General features: G+C 43.2%; 1 protein-coding gene across 1 annotated transcript in view; it reads left to right on the top strand.

Moving 5' to 3' along the window:
* The window catches only part of LOC120990939 (protein unc-13 homolog A-like), a 2,175,961-nt gene that overhangs the window by 1,554,069 nt on the left and 604,809 nt on the right, over positions 1-17,083 (top strand). The window lies entirely within an intron of this gene.

The following is a 17,083-nucleotide window of genomic DNA, read 5'->3' on the forward strand; positions in this document are numbered from 1 at the left end:
ATAATCTGGGCCTAATATAGTGTCCATAGTGTGTTGTTTTCTGTGACATATACAGTACTCCATTCGAAAACTGTTTCTTTAGGGCAAATTTATCTAATTCGGGTCTAATATAGTGTCCATATTTTGTGGGTTTCTGTGAAATATACTGTCCTGCATCCGAAAACTGAGTTTGTATTGCAAATTCAAATAATCTGGGCCTATTCTACGGTCCATAGTGTATGGCTTTCTGTGAGATATATAGTACGCCATCCGAAAACTCTTTCTTCAGGGCAAATTTAACTAATCATGGCCTAATATAGTGTCCATTTTCTGTGTGTTTCTGTGACGTATACTGTCCTGCATCAGAAAACTGTCTTTAGCGGACTGTAAAACAATCTGCGCCACATCTAGTGACAAAACCATTAATATGAAGAAGGCGAGCACTAAGAGACGGGGAAGTGGGCGTGATGCTGATAGTGCACGCAGAGGCCGTGGCCCTGGGTGCAATGAAACTGTGCCTGCTGCCAGTGCACCAGAAAAAAAAAACATCCACCAGCTTCATGTCCAACTTAGCTGGGCGGCGCAGGACAACAATGTCCAAGTCGGACCAGTGCAAACAGTTGGTCGGTTGGATTGCTGAAGATAATGCTTCCAATCGTTTAAGCACCACCCTCTCTTCCACCAAGTCCTGTAGCCACGAGTCTGGTCAACCGAATCCTCACTCGGATCATCCTTCCTCCCACCATGGAAAGGCTGCCAAACAAGTGATCCCACACTTGGATAATTTGAGGAGCTCTTTCCAGAAGAGGGACCTGAGATATTCTGCCCTAATTTCCAACCTCTTGACCCCTCACAGTCTGAATAAGATGATGGTGAACGGCAATCATTCGTTCACAAGGTGGATAATGATGATGAGACACAGTTGTCAATCACTGAGGCTGTGGTTAGGTCAAGTCAGGAGGATGAGCAGAGTGAGGAAGTGGAAGAGGAGGTGGTTGACGATTAGGTCACTGACCCAACATGGGAAGGTGAAAAGCCGAGCGAGGACAGCAGTACAGAGGGGGAGGGATCCGCAGCACCGCAACAGGCTGGAAGAGGCAGTGGGGTTGCAAAGGGGAGAAGTTCCGCATTATGGCGCTTTTTTGATAAAAGTGCAGACGACAAAAGAGTGGTAGTTTGCAACCTGTGCCGTACTAAAATCAGCTGTGGCATGAACACTAGCAACCTCACCACCACCAGCATAATCCGCCACATGGCATCCAAGCACCCTAATAAGTGGGCCGAACGACTGGGTCCACAATCTGGGTCTGTGGGTCACACCACTGCCTCCTCTTCCCCTGTGTTACCCACTGCTGGCCAATCCCCTGTCGAAGGCGCATGCCCGGATGCCCCTCGCCCTGCACCTGGACCTTCGCATGAACCATCAGTAACAACATTCTCTTCCCTGTCCCACCACTAGTGATGGATGAACATCTGCCGGGACGGTTCGCAAACGTGATCAAATGTTCGCAAACCGCAAGTTCGTGGCGGGCCCCATTCACTTTAATGGCAGGCGAACCTGAAAAACCTTCAGCTCATATTTGCAGCCAGCAAACACTTACTAGAAGTACACAAATAGTCCCAGAACATGGACAGTGATATACCAGAGGGGGATAATTGGCAAAAATTCCCACAAAACATATGTATTTTAATCAGGGGTCATTTTTATGCATCTTAAAGGGAAACTCTCAAAAATGGGCCCTGCTGGAATCTAGAAAAATGTTATTTCCTATCGGTTTGATGCATACAAATGTTTTTGTATCCTGCAGAGTCTATTAAAAAAATGCATATGTTAACTTAATTTTTTTTCTACCATGGAACTGTATGGTGAACGGACGCCACTGTATGGCATCAGTCTGAGGCATCTGTTAACGCATACATTTTTGGTATGCATTAAATGGATGGCAAAAATAGGATGTGAACCCAGCCCTAGTGTCAGAATAAGCACCAGTACACATCGGAGCAGCGTGGTGGAGATGTACTGACAAAGTGCTAACTGGTCCTGGTGGTCAGGGATGAGGACTGTGTTTCCCAAGGATCATTTTCTACTGGGGAATACAGAGCACAGTATAATACACTAGAATCTATATAATATAAAGATATTAGCCCTACCCCTGAATGATAATACAATTAGGTGATAATTTATTATATAGAAATACGTCTGTTAGGCGTATTACTGACACAGATTGTGGCACAAAGGTCCTTAGCACCACAATCTGCATATTTTTCCCGCTCATGCCAGGTCTAAAAAAGGATGGCGTGAGCAGGGAAAGGGATAAAGTTATGGCCATCCTGATATTGGATACCACCACCATACATTGAACGGATAACACCTCTGCACAGTGACTGGATAACACCACCATACCGTGACCGTATAAAAAAGTATAAGAGGGCACAGTACAGGGAATGACTAGGGGCACTGCACAGGGTGTGGTAAGAGGGCACAATGCAGGGTATAAGGGGGCACAGTATGGGATAAGGAGCACAGTATAGGGTGGGGGGCACAGTCACATGACCCTGTGACATTAGAAGGTCCTAATGGTGAATGCGGTTCATACGCCACAATAATGAGAGGCAGAGGAGTGAGACAAGGGTGTGATTATGTGGCTAGAGATAAAAAATGTAACTGTCGGCCAGTACAGGCCCCAAAAATTAGGCAATAGGCATTCACCTGACAGCACAGAACTTTGGATTCTGTGGCTGGAGGTACATTAGGCGGTCACAGGATGAAAATGTAACTGTCGGCCAGTACAGGCCCCAAAAATTAGCCAATAGACATTCACCTGACAGCAAAGAACTTTAGATTCTGTGGCTGGAGGTACATTAGGCGTTCACAGGATAAATATGTAACTGTGGGCCAATACAGGCCCCAGAAATTAGGCAATAGGCATTCACCTGACAGCAAAGAACTTTGGATTCTGTGGCTGGAGGTACATTAGGCATTCACAGGATAAACATTTAACTGTCTGCCAGTACAGGCCCCAAAAATTAGGCAATAGGCATTCACCTGACAGCCACGAACTTTTGATTCTGTGGCTGGAGGTACATAGGCGGTCACAGGATAAATATGTAACTCTCGGCCAGTACAGGCCCCAAAAATTAGGCATTAGGCATTCACCTGACAGCAAAGAACTTTGGATTCTGTGGCTGAAGGTACATTAGGCGGTCACAGGATAAAAATGTAACTGACGGCCAGTACAGGCCCCAAAAATTAGGCAATAGGCATTACCTGGCAGCAAAGAACTTTGGATTCTGTGGCTGAAGGTACATTAGGCGGTCACAGGATAAAAATGTAACTGACGGCCAGTACAGGCCCCAAAAATTAGGCAATAGGCATTACCTGGCAGCAAAGAACTTTGGATTCTGTGGCTGAAGGTACATTAGGCGGTCACAGGATAAAAATGTAACTGACGGCCAGTACAGGCCCCAAAAATTAGGCAATAGGCATTACCTGGCAGCAAAGAACTTTGGATTCTGTGGCTGGAGGTACATTAGGTGGTCACAGGATAAAAATTTAACTGTCGGCCAGTACAGGCCCGAAAAATTAGGCACTCAACGAACATAAGAGGCCTTTTATGTCGCTGTATTTACCTAAGACATGGACCATGATTTGTTCTGGGTGGTGGCGGATATTTGTGGGCTCTAATGAGGAAATTCTATCAAACGTGGTCGACTCATCACATGTGTTAAATTCCTCAGAGATCCATGCCTCATTCATTTTTAGAAAAGTGAGGTAGTCCACACTGTCGTGAGCTAGTCGAGTGCGCTTATCGGTCACGATCCCCCCTGCTGCGCTGAATGTCCTTTCGGCCAGGACACTGGACGAAGGGCAAGCCAACAGTTCCATGGCAAATTGTGCCAGCTCTGGCCACAGGTCAAGCCTGCACACCCAGTAGTCCAGGGGTTCATCGCTTCTCAGAGCGTCCACATCGGCCGTTAACCCGCTGCTGGTAACATTTCCACCATTTTGTGTTTGTACCGGGGGTCTAAGTACGTTGCCACCCAGTACTGGTCCTTGCCCTTTATGCTTTTTATTTGGGGGTCCCTCTTCAAACACTGGAGCATGAAGACCCTCATTTGCACTAAACTGGAAGTGGTGGAGCATGCTCTTCTTGCTCCTACTCTGCTCCGGCACCAACTCCTCTTCAGACTCCTGTTGTTGACTTGTCCTGTTGTTGACTTGGAATAACCCCGTCTGGGAATTCATCCAGCATTGCGACTTTCTCATCTTCCTGCTCCTGCTCCTCGACACTCCAGAAAGAAGGCGTAAGGTACGATGTCACTGATGGTGCCCTGGCTGCGACTGACAAGTTTGGTGATCTCATCAAATGGCCGCAGAAGTCTGCATGCGTGTGCATCAGCAGCCACTGGTGCGGTGAAAAAACAACAACTCCCCAGAACCTATCCTGCCGCAGAGTTCATACAGGTAGTCGTTAACTGCACGTTTCTGCTGGAGCAGCCTATCAAGCATATACAAGGTGAAGTTCCATTGCGTCGGGCAGTCACAAATCAGACGTCTGCCGGGCAGGCGATGTCGCCGCTGAATGTCAGCAAGGCGAGCCATGGCCGAGTAGGATCTTCTAAAATGGCCAGAGATTTTCCTGGTCTGCCGCAAGACGTCCTGGACCCCTGGGAATTTGGCAACAAATTGCTGCACAACTAAGTTCAGGACATGTGCTATGCACGGCACGTGTGTAATTTTGCCCTGTTTCAGTGCGCTCAGCGGATTGGCACCGTTGGGCGCTTTCTCATTTTTCAGGTCCACTGCACCAGCTTTTCATGTAGGTTTGGCTCTTTGATTGTGACCCTATTTCAGGTCTGTCTGTATTTTTAAGAGGTCTCACCCTATGCTACATTTGCTTTATATTTTACATTGAAATCTGTATATGCTGGTATATCATTTTTGCCTATTGCATGGCTACCCAGTGGACCTGTATGTGCTGGTTACACATTTATTGCATACCGCACTTTGCTCTAATTGTATACAATTTTTTTTATGTGTCTGTTGGTGTGTCTAATAAACTTTATATATATTTTTGATACGGAATTATTGTCGGATGTGCATTTATAAGGTGGTTCTAGTGACTCTCTCTTGGGTCAATACTGTTTAACGGATTGGCACCGTTGTCGCACACCACTTTACCAACTGTCAAATTGAGCAGGGTTAGCCACTGATTGGCCTGTGACCACAAAGCTGAATTGAGTCCAGGGTCGGTGAGGCTCTCGGCTTCCAGGCACAACAGACGCAGCACAGCATGGCAACGTCTCACCTGGCATGTCAAATAGGTTCTGGGGAGCTTGGGGAAAGCAGCAGAAGATACGGTAGCAGCAGAAAAGGAGGAGTTAGCCGGGGAGGAGAAGGAGGATGGAGTAGGAGGAGGAGAAGAAGGTGCTTAAGGTTCTTAAGGTGCTTAACGCGAACTATGCGTTGACAGCTCAGGCTGCAGATGGCAACACTGCAGGCTGCAGATGGTTAAAAAAAGCCCACACTGCTGAGCCATGTGCCAGCGTCCTGAGAGCGCCAGATGTGACCGTGCATGGTGGATTGTTCCAGATACATTAGCAGTCTTCTTTTTGCCTCCTGTGCACTGTAAGTTATGCCTGCTTCTCCTCCTTCTCCTCCCTATCTGCTGCTTCGACTCTCCCTCTGAACTCCCCTCCTCTTCCTCTCCCACGTGACGTCCATCGACACGTCATCATTGGATTCGTCACCTTCACCACCACTGACATTATAGATCTCGGAGTAGGCAGCAACAGCGGGGACCACCCTCCTTGGGCCGATCCGGGTACTGTCGTCAGACTGCTGGGTGGCGACCGTTGAAACCTCCTCTTCCTGATCCGATGCCAATAATGGCTGCGCATCCGTAAGGTCTTGTAATAGATGGGAAAATAATTCCTCTGACTCGAGCTGAGGGGATATGGTGACGGTAGTGGTGTCTTTGAGGGTGCACACAGCAGAGAGTGAAGAGGGTGCAGATAGAGAGGATGAGGAGGGTGCAGAAGCGGAAGGCTGAGTGAGCCACTCAACCAAGTCTGGTGCGTCCTTTGACGTAATCGCACGCACCTTCTGCAACTTCCCACTTACGCTGCGGCCTGGTGCACCTGTCCGACCCCTACCACCCCTGCGGAATGGCCTGCCTCTTCATCTGCCTGTCATTTTCAAAATTACCCTGTGACAAAAGTCCCTATAGAAGAAGGAAGAAGGTATGGAAGAAGGCATGGAAGAAGGTATATCACACCCCTGCCTCAATCAGTTTTTTTGGGGGGCAACTGGTAAATCACACCAGTAGAAATTATTGGTTCCAATAGTGTTTGTCACTCTGTTTAGATGCGGTAATGCAGCAAAACCGCAAACAAATGCTGCACTACCTAAATGCACTATATAGAAGCCCCTTGGGATGGCAGCGCGCATGGACGCAGCAGCCCGGAGCTCTCCATTTAGATGCCAATTTCTTATTTTTTACATAGTCATTACCTTAATTTTAAGCACAGCGATCAACTGTATTCAGTTTGCTACAGCACACATAGCATAGAGTGTGCAAGAGCTACTGGACATCGGAATGAAAGGTCCTGTTCCACCACCACCCCCTAATATCCCGGAGGAGATTCTAAGGACATCGGTGCCCGAGTGGATGATTATACAGTCGAAGCGACGGCACAGGAGGAGATGGGAGAGGAAGCAGAAGCGGGGCAAGAGTAGCGGCATCAATACTCGATTAAAGAACCCCCCAAACAAGCAAGCACTACCTAGCCTGTTCTTCGCAAATACCCAGTCTATAGTGAACAAGATCGATGAGCTGAGACTGAGGATCTCGTCTGATAGGATGAACACTTGCACCTCATTTTTCACCGAAACCTGGCTAAATACTAACATACCGGATGAGGCTATTGAACTTGCAGATCGGACTGTTTATCGAATGGATCGAACTGCTGAGTCCGGTAAGAAGAAGGGAGCTGGAGTGTGTATTTATGTCAATAATGCTTGGTGTACCTCTACAGTTATTGCTGAACAATATTGTTCTGCTGATTTAGAACTTATGACACTTAAGTGTAGACCGTTCTACTTACCGAGGGAATTCACAGTCGTGTATCTCACCATAGTCTATATTCTTCCACAAGCTAATATTAAGCTGGCACTGTCCAAATCGCATGACATTACGAACAGTCTGCAAAACATCCATCCAGATGGAGTGTTCATCTTCGCAGGTGATTTCAACCAAGCCAATCTCAAAATTGTGCTCCCCAAATTTTACCAGTTTGTTAAATTCCCAACTAGGGGGAGAAATACATTAGACCGTGTTTATTGCAAAGTAGCAAATGCGTATACAGCATCACCTGCCCCCCCATCTTGGCAGGTCGGATCACATTTCTTTGTTTTTGGCTCCAGCATACAAACCTCTTATCACCAGGACTAAGGATACTTAATCAGAGTTTGGCCTGAAGGAGCCACAATCAGACTACAGGATTGTTTTGAGGACACAGATTGGGATTTGTTTAAACAGGCAGCTACAAAGGAAAATCACACAGACTTAAACATATATGCCTCCTCTGTCCTATCCTATATTACATTTTGCAAGGACAATGTCACTGATACCAAAATCATCCAGACCTTCCCAAATAGGAAACCATGGATAAACAGAAATATCCAAAACCTTTTGAAGGCACATGACATTGCTTTCCGTAAGGGAGACCCAGAGGAGTAAAAAACAGCCAGGTCCAATCTGAAAAGCGGCATTAAGGAGGCGAAGCATTGCTACAAAACAAAAATAGAACATCATTTTACAAGCTCTGATTGCCAACGCATGTGGCAGGGTATCAAGTCCATTACGAATTATAAGAGCAACACCTGTTCTATCAACACTGGAACTTATTTTTCTCTTGATGACCTAAATAATTTTTTTGCCCGAGTTGACAGACAATGAGCTGCCTATCATCAAATTAGCCCAGCAAGAGGATCTATCATGTTCCTTGATGCTGAGAGCACATGAGGTAGAATGGGCCTTAAGCCACATTAATCCCCGCAAAGCAGCTGACCCTGATGAAGTTCCTTAAAAAGTCCTAAAAAACTGTGCTAAACAGCTGAAAACAGTGTTTACCAGTATATTTAACAAATCACTAGAGCAGGCCATTGTCCCCACTTGCATGAAGTCCTCCACAATTGTCCCAATTCCAAAACAGGCAGGGGTGAAGACCTTAAGTGATTATTGCCCGGTGGCTCTCACTCCTATTATTATGAAGTGCTTTGAACAACTTATCCTCAGGCACATGAAGAGCAAGATCTGCACCTCCATGGACCAATACCAGTTTGCTTACAGAGCACATAGGTCAATTGAGGATGCTGTTTCACTTGCCCTTCACACCGCACTGTCACACCTGGAGCACAGAGACAGCTATGTGCGGATGCTGTTCATTGATTACAGCTCCGCCTTTATCACCATCCCTCCCAACAAGTTGGCAACGAAACTGAACAACTTGGGCCTCAGATCACACCTGTCACGGTGGACGTGCACTCAGACTAACAGATAAACCACCAACCAGGCTCTAGGCGAGAGGCAGGGAAAGGGTCACCTCCTAGCTAATCCCTGACCTCTCTCCCTGCACTGCTCAGCCCACATGCAGACCTTGGTGGTAGGTATGATGTGTCCCCGTGCCTGGGCTGAAACACCCTAAATTCCCTGAGATGGTGAAGAGAAGAAATAGGAGCAGCCTACTCGCACAGAACCTGGATGGGAGAGATGACACAAAACAATCAAACTAGAAACCACACTTATCTTTCTGAGCTGGAACAGCCAACCTTCCCTCCTAGCTTCCAAGACCAAAGTGATAACTATAATCCGCTCAGAGCACTGGGCTGGAGTGCTATTTAAACTAATGACCCCACCCAGTGCACCTGATGGGAGGCGGATCCAGCACGGCTCCAAAACAAAACACTAAACTCGTGCTGCTATTCTGGCCGACCTCCGCACATAGTCAGGGTGGGGCATGACAACACCTGTGCAACTGGATGCTGGATTTTCTTACAAAAAGACCACAAATCGTACGCATGGGCAAGGACTTCTCTTCATCCTTAACACTAAACACTGGGGTACCGCAAGGCTGTGTGTTGAGCCCTCTCCGTTACTCCCTCTTCACAAATGACTGCAAACCTATTCACAATACCAATACTATTATAACGTTTGCAGATGACACGACCGTGATAGGCCTAATCTCCAACAATGATGAAACAGCCTAAAGGAAAGAGGTTGAGAATCTAGAGAGATGGAGTAAGAACAACAACCTCCTATTCAATACCAAAAAAACTAAGGAGTTGATTCTGGATTTTATGAAGAAAAAACGAAAGGGACACCAACCCATTAGCATTAATGGTGGAAACGTAGAGATAGTTCAAAGTTTCAGATTTTTGGGAGTTCATATTAGTCAGGACCTGTCATGGATACAAAACACAACAGAAATGACCAAAAAAGGCCTTCAGAGGCTTCATTTTCTGAGGAGTCTGAAGAAACCACAACTCCCAAAACAGCTGCTAGTCAATTTTTACAGGGGCACCATAGAATCTGTTATCATATACTGCATTACAGTGTGGTACTCCGGCTGCTCTTCTGAGGACAAGAAGACCCTCAAGTGCATCATCACAATGGCTGGAAGAATCACTGGTACTCAGTTACCATCACTGGATGACATCTTCAATGCTCGTTGCAGCAATAGGGCAAAGATTATCTGCGGGGATCCAACTCACCCCAGCCAAAGCCTATTCACTCCCCTACCCTCTGGTAGGCGTCTTAGAGCCCTACATGCCTGCACCACTAGGCTGAAGAACAGCTTTTACCCCAAAGCAATCAGTCTCCTAAATGCTCAGAGACTATTGCCCCTTCCTAGGAAAGAAACTACCACAGACTGAAAGTGACTGCTGCATTCATGACCCCATGATGATCTCTTGTCTGCAGTGGTGTCTGAATCAGTTTGTACATTGTATTCATTGTATAGCACAGTGACAATAAAGGCATCTTATCTTATCTTAGAAAGCATATTAATGGTATATAACACCCCTGCTTCGATGAGGTTTTTTTGGGGGGCAACTAGTAAATCACACCAGTAGAAATTATTTCTTCAAATAGTGTTTTTCACTCTGTGTAGATGCGGTAACGCAGCAAAACCGCAAACAAATGCTGCACTACCTAAATGCACTATATAGAAATTATATTATTGGTATTTAACACCCCTGCTTCAATCAGTATTTTGGGGGGGCAACTGGTAAATCACACCAGTTGAAATTATTTCTTCAAATAGTGTTTTTCAGTCCGTGTAGATGCGGAAATGCAGCAAAACTGCAAACAAATGCTGCACTACCTAAATGCACTATATAGAAAGTATGTTATTGGTATAAATACCCCTGCTTCAATCAGTTTTTTTTTAGGGGGCAACTGGTTAATCACACCATTAGAAATTATTTCTTCAAATAGTGTTTTTCACTCCGTGTAGATACAGAAACGCAGCAAAACCGAAAACAAATGCTGCACTACCTAAATGCACTATATAGAAAGTATATTATTGATATATAACACCCCCTGCGTCAATCAGTTTTTTGGGGGGAAACTGGTTAATCACACAAGTAGAAATTATTTCTTCAATTAGTGTTTTTCAATCTGTGTAGATGCGGTAACGCAGCAAAACCGAAAACAAATGCTGCACTACCTAAATGCACTATATAGAAAGTATATTATTGGTATATAACACCCCTGCTTCAATCAGTTTTTTTGGGGGGCAACTGGTTAATCACACCAGTAGAAATTATTTCTTCAAATTGTGTTTTTCACTCCGTGTAGATACAGAAACGCAGCAAAACCTAAAACAAATGCTGCACTACCTAAATGCACTATATAGAAAGTATATTATTGGTATATAACACCCCTGCGTCAATCAGTTATTTTGGGGGAAACTGGTTAATCACACAAGTAGAAATTATTTCTTCAATTAGTGTTTTTCACTCTGTGTAGATGCGGTAACGCAGCAAAACCGCAAACAAATGCTGCACTACCTAAATGCACTATATAGAAAGTATATTATTGGTATATAACAAATGTAAAAGAGGGATAGAGGATGGCTCACCTCTGGTTGGTGATGGCAAGGTGCACCAAACAGATGTTGTACCCAGTCACCAGAAAACAATAGTAGAAAAAATGGAATGGGCACTCTTATACCTAGTGCACTAGGTAGGCAATGCGACTCAAACAATTGAATGTAATATATTAATTTATTGGTAGCGATGAATGTAAATATATATCAATATACAGTTGATAATAGAACCTAATAACTTAACCCTCTGGATAATAAAACCTCACATAAAATTGATAAATTAAATGCAATAAGCATAGATCTATCCACTGTTATAACCAATGGAAAAACAGAGGTCCAGTCTAGCGTTAATAGAAGAGACACTATGTAATCCGTTACCTACAACAGTGGTTGGACAGTAAATATACCTCCAGGGAAATCTGTGAGTGAATAAATAATTAATTAATGAATCAATAGATAATATGTGAGAAATCAGCAATGCGTGAGATAACACAGTGACTAAAAAGTGACAAAATATATTGAATCGACAATATGGTGTGAATAATTAAAATCGTGAGTATAAATAGATAAATAAATTAATAAATATCTCTGGAGAATGGGTCCAATTGCTGTCCCCCACTGGTAGTATTATTCCAAAGTAGTGTCTCTAATTGATGGAAAACGTATGGGCTGGGTCGCTGTCTAATCCACACAATTGTCCGCAGGTAGACTCAGTTTGAATGCATGGGCTGTATCATTAAACAGCTACAGCATAAATGTATCCAATACTGTTGCGATTTGGTGGAGCAATAATGTAATTGTGGCAAACAGTATGTCAAAGTAGTTAGGCAGCAGTACGTATATGTCCAGCTATATTGTATCAATTCACAGATATCGGAGCTAATAGCTCTTACTCACATCCATTCCCACCGTGGCGTCCCACGTGGTGTAGGTTTAAGCAGCCTTATCTCACTGTAGCGCAGCTGCGCTGTCTGCTACCGATGCTATCTCACCCCGACTGTGGAAAAGTGCTGGCTGTGTGACGCTGCTGCTGCGTATCCGGTTTCTTTAATTAGGATCACTGTTCCACCTGTTTAGGTCAATGCTGATCCTTGAACATTTAGGCTATCAGTCTCTATATCAATTCAGAGTGATCCGTAGTATGATTCAAATTAGAACCGCAATTTTGACATCCTTTGGAAAAGCGCTTTCTTGATCCAATATAGTAGAAAATATTGCCGGTATGTTGTCAGATCCAGTTGCTCCTTACCAGACGCGTTTCAAAGGCTTCCTGCCTTCTTCCTCAGTGGCTAGTTTGGAACTGACTAACTATCCGGCCTTTTATCCTCCATAGGGTTCTTCGGTAGACCTGAAATGGACCCACATGGATCTGGGTTTCACCGATGTATTTAATTTATATTGCGATAGTCCTGCGGTATATATGCGGTTTTTATGCACCCATGCGTTTTTATATGTTCTGTGTTCCTATGTCCACCAGCATCCTTATCCATATCGAATTATTGTCATATCTGATTCTAATTAGATCTTATATAAATAAAACCATCCTATATCATAAATTAATGTCAGCATAATATAAACACATTTATCTTACTAAAATAAAATATTTATACATCTTTATTATGTTAAAAATATATTAAATCATTGAGAGCTTCTATATTAGGTCTAAAAATATTATATAAAAGTCTAAAATATAAATAAAAAAATAAATATAAATATAAATAGTTATTTCGGTAATATACTCAACAAATACATATATAAATATCCTTTTTTGATTAGTATGCAGCAAGCTACATCTGATGGGGCTCATCCTCTACAATGGTTCGGGCAGAATGTATGGGGTACAGATGGATGGACTGGGGTCGGAGATCTCCAGCGCAGGGAGGGTCATAGTGCTGCTAAACAGCCCGACTAGTACCCCCCATGGGCCGAAGACACCCGACCCATCACAAAAACCCAAATATTTCCAACTCGGCGTTGAGTCCGTCCGGAGCCAAACTGCCGAATTCGAATATCTTCCTAGACTCCGCCCTAGACATTCGGGCAATATGATTGCCCCCCCTCCAATGTCGTTCTATTTGTTCAAATGCTGCAAAGGTTAGAGACTTCGGGTCTTGATTATGTATCAATTTAAAATGTTTTGATAGTACATGTTTGTCGTACCCTTTCTTAATATTATTAATATGTTCCGCTATCCTAACTTTTAGGGGTCTTTTAGTCCTGCCGATATATTGTTTGGCGCATGGGCATTCAATAATGTAGATTACGTTTGCACTATTGCAGGTGAGTAGATCTTTTATCTCAACTGAAAAGTTATTTTGTGTTGAGGTCACTCGCATAGTTTTTCTTGGGAATGACGTATTCCAAAAATTTTTGGAGAAAGAATACCCAGAGATTGTTGTTGAAAAAGCACTCTGTAAGGTCAGAAAAATGGATAGAAAAATGTTTTTTGAGAGTAAACAGAAGAAGGATGATAAACCCACTGAGGACAATAAATTCCGTATAATACTGCCTTTTAATGCACAATATAAAAAAATAGAGCAAAGCATTAAAAAGAATTGGCATCTTATCCAGAAGGATAAAATCATAGGCCCCCTAATCCCACCATTACCGGTGATAGTGTATACAAAGGCCCCCAACTTGGGCCTGAAAATAGCACCATCTATCAAAAATCAGATAAGAGAAACCGGCTTTGGTAACAAATGGTTAAAAATGAGTGGGTTTTACAGATGTGGAGGCTGTATAAATTGTAGGAATACGTCATTCCCAAGAAAAACTATGCGAGTGACCTCAACACAAAATAACTTTTCAGTTGAGATAAAAGATCTACTCACCTGCAATAGTGCAAACGTAATCTACATTATTGAATGCCCATGCGCCAAACAATATATCGGCAGGACTAAAAGACCCCTAAAAGTTAGGATAGCGGAACATATTAATAATATTAAGAAAGGGTACGACAAACATGTACTATCAAAACATTTTAAATTGATACATAATCAAGACCCGAAGTCTCTAACCTTTGCAGCATTTGAACAAATAGAACGACATTGGAGGGGGGGCAATCATATTGCCCGAATGTCTAGGGCGGAGTCTAGGAAGATATTCGAATTCGGCAGTTTGGCTCCGGACGGACTCAACGCCGAGTTGGAAATATTTGGGTTTTTGTGATGGGTCGGGTGTCTTCGGCCCATGGGGGGTACTAGTCGGGCTGTTTAGCAGCACTATGACCCTCCCTGCGCTGGAGATCTCCGACCCCAGTCCATCCATCTGTACCCCATACATTCTGCCCGAACCATTGTAGAGGATGAGCCCCATCAGATGTAGCTTGCTGCATACTAATCAAAAAAGGATATTTATATATGTATTTGTTGAGTATATTACCGAAATAACTATTTATATTTATATTTATTTTTTTATTTATATTTTAGACTTTTATATAATATTTTTAGACCTAATATAGAAGCTCTCAATGATTTAATATATTTTTAACATAATAAAGATGTATAAATATTTTATTTTAGTAAGATAAATGTGTTTATATTATGCTGACATTAATTTATGATATAGGATGGTTTTATTTATATAAGATCTAATTAGAATCAGATATGACAATAATTCGATATGGATAAGGATGCTGGTGGACATAGGAACACAGAACATATAAAAACGCATGGGTGCATAAAAACCGCATATATACCGCAGGACTATCGCAATATAAATTAAATACATCGGTGAAACCCAGATCCATGTGGGTCCATTTCAGGTCTACCGAAGAACCCTATGGAGGATAAAAGGCCGGATAGTTAGTCAGTTCCAAACTAGCCACTGAGGAAGAAGGCAGGAAGCCTTTGAAACGCGTCTGGTAAGGAGCAACTGGATCTGACAACATACCGGCAATATTTTCTACTATATTGGATCAAGAAAGCGCTTTTCCAAAGGATGTCAAAATTGCGGTTCTAATTTGAATCATACTACGGATCACTCTGAATTGATATAGAGACTGATAGCCTAAATGTTCAAGGATCAGCATTGACCTAAACAGGTGGAACAGTGATCCTAATTAAAGAAACCGGATACGCAGCAGCAGCGTCACACAGCCAGCACTTTTCCACAGTCGGGGTGAGATAGCATCGGTAGCAGACAGCGCAGCTGCGCTACAGTGAGATAAGGCTGCTTAAACCTACACCACGTGGGACGCCACGGTGGGAATGGATGTGAGTAAGAGCTATTAGCTCCGATATCTGTGAATTGATACAATATAGCTGGACATATACGTACTGCTGCCTAACTACTTTGACATACTGTTTGCCACAATTACATTATTGCTCCACCAAATCGCAACAGTATTGGATACATTTATGCTGTAGCTGTTTAATGATACAGCCCATGCATTCAAACTGAGTCTACCTGCGGACAATTGTGTGGATTAGACAGCGACCCAGCCCATACGTTTTCCATCAATTAGAGACACTACTTTGGAATAATACTACCAGTGGGGGACAGCAATTGGACCCATTCTCCAGAGATATTTATTAATTTATTTATCTATTTATACTCACGATTTTAATTATTCACACCATATTGTCGATTCAATATATTTTGTCACTTTTTAGTCACTGTGTTATCTCACGCATTGCTGATTTCTCACATATTATCTATTGATTCATTAATTAATTATTTATTCACTCACAGATTTCCCTGGAGGTATATTTACTGTCCAACCACTGTTGTAGGTAACGGATTACATAGTGTCTCTTCTATTAACGCTAGACTGGACCTCTGTTTTTCCATTGGTTATAACAGTGGATAGATCTATGCTTATTGCATTTAATTTATCAATTTTATGTGAGGTTTTATTATCCAGAGGGTTAAGTTATTAGGTTCTATTATCAACTGTATATTGATATATATTTACATTCATCGCTACCAATAAATTAATATATTACATTCAATTGTTTGAGTCGCATTGCCTACCTAGTGCACTAGGTATAAGAGTGCCCATTCCATTTTTTCTACTATTGGTATATAACACCCTGGCCTCAATCCGTTTTTTTGGGGGGCAACTGGTAAATCACACCAGTAGAAATGATTTGTTCCAATAGTATTTGGCACTCTGTTTGGCTGTAGTATCACAGCAGAACCGCAACTGCTGCACAATACAATTTATGTTAGAAAGTATATTATAAGTATATCACATCCCTCAGTAAGTCACACCTATCGATAGCACACCTATACCAGTCCTTAAAAGGACTTTTGTGGCCATATTAGCTAGAAATTTGTGGCCCTAACAGTCTGTCCCTGCTCCGCACAGCAACCTCTCCCTACACTGGCAAAAGACTGAATGTAAAATGGCGGCCAGATCAGGTTTATTTATAAGGTATGTCCATGTGCTGAAACGTCTCAATTGGCTGTCCTGTATGGATGTGTCATGGGTCAAAGTACTTCACAATATAAAAGAATATGGCGGGCGTGAATATCGCCATATGTTCGCCCGTTCGGCGAACAGCAAATGAGCAAAGTTTGCCGCGAAACGACTGCCAGGCGAACTGCAATCTCTACCCAGCACAGCATCCAAATATCCATAAGACAGTCATTTGAACGCAAGCGCAAATACCTACCCACCCACAGGCCATAGCACTAAATGCGCAACTTTCCAAATTACTGACCTTGAAATGTTGCTGTCATGGTTTGAATCTCTCTGTGACAATGGCCACACCCATCTGCCTCCCAGCCAAGCTCTTGAACTAATCCCTGCTTACCTCATTTGCATAGCCAATCAGAGGGGTTTTTACAATTTACCAATTGAAAGAGGTGTTCCAACTGTCAATATAAATATATGTGGGGCATTCAATAAAGAATTTGTCAGTTTGAACTCACATACAGCCTGACTGGTGTTAGTTCTGTGAGAATTAAAACGACACGAGCGGGCGTTTGAGGCCGGATCATCAACGGCGGACCCAGCAGATATTGTGGTCACATCAGGGAGTGCCGT

Source organism: Bufo bufo, chromosome 2 (assembly GCF_905171765.1).
Source record: "Bufo bufo chromosome 2, aBufBuf1.1, whole genome shotgun sequence".
Lineage (NCBI taxonomy): Eukaryota > Metazoa > Chordata > Amphibia > Anura > Bufonidae > Bufo > Bufo bufo.